This window comes from Micromonas pusilla (genome assembly GCF_000151265.4).
Source record: "Micromonas pusilla CCMP1545 genomic scaffold MICPUCscaffold_16, whole genome shotgun sequence".
Classification (NCBI taxonomy): Eukaryota; Viridiplantae; Chlorophyta; class Mamiellophyceae; order Mamiellales; family Mamiellaceae; genus Micromonas; species Micromonas pusilla.
The window spans coordinates 776,502-777,317 of NW_003315897.1; positions in this window are offsets into that span (position 1 = coordinate 776,502).

Genomic DNA, 816 nt, shown 5'->3' on the forward strand with positions numbered 1-816 from the left:
CGACGACGGACGCGACGGGGAAGACGGCGGTGACGCCGTGGTCGCACCGCGTCGACGACGCGGCGGCGGCGGCGGATGAGGAGATTCGCGTCGCGTTGGCCGCGGGCGACGCGCTTCTGTTGGACGGGCGGACGACGCACCGCGGGCTCGCGAACACGTCGAACAGGAGCGAGAAGGACGGGACAGCAGGGATGCGCGATCGCGTGCGGAGGATGTGCTTCTTCACGTTCAAGCGGCCGGGGATCACGGACGGGAACGCAGCCGCGTACCTGAGCGACGGCGACGACGAGAGCGACGACGACGAGAGCGACGGGAGCGACGACGGGAGCGACGACGGGAGCGACGACGGGAGCGCCGAGGAGGAGGAGGAGAACGAGGAGGGGAGCGAGCGCGACGACGTTCGCGGTGACGCTCCCGCGGGGAAGAAGGCGAGGACGCGCGGCGTCGAGAAGGTAGGAGGACCCAGTAGCTAGTACGATAGCCTCGGCGGCTGAATACCGCGACGATCGCCCGCTACCAGGGTTTAGGGTTTAGGGTTTAGGGTTTAGGGTTTAGGGTTTAGGGTTTAGGGTTTAGGGTTTAGGGTTTTAGGGTTTAGGGTTTAGGGTTTAGGGTTTAGGGTTTAGGGTTTAGGGTTTAGGGTTTAGGGTTTAGGGTTTAGGGTTTAGGGTTTAGGGTTTAGGGTTTAGGGTTTAGGGTTTAGGGTTTAGGGTTTAGGGTTTAGGGTTTAGGGTTTAGGGTTTAGGGTTTAGGGTTTAGGGTTTAGGCCTTAGGGTTAGGGTTTAGGGTTTAGGGTTTAGGGTTTAGGGTTTAGGG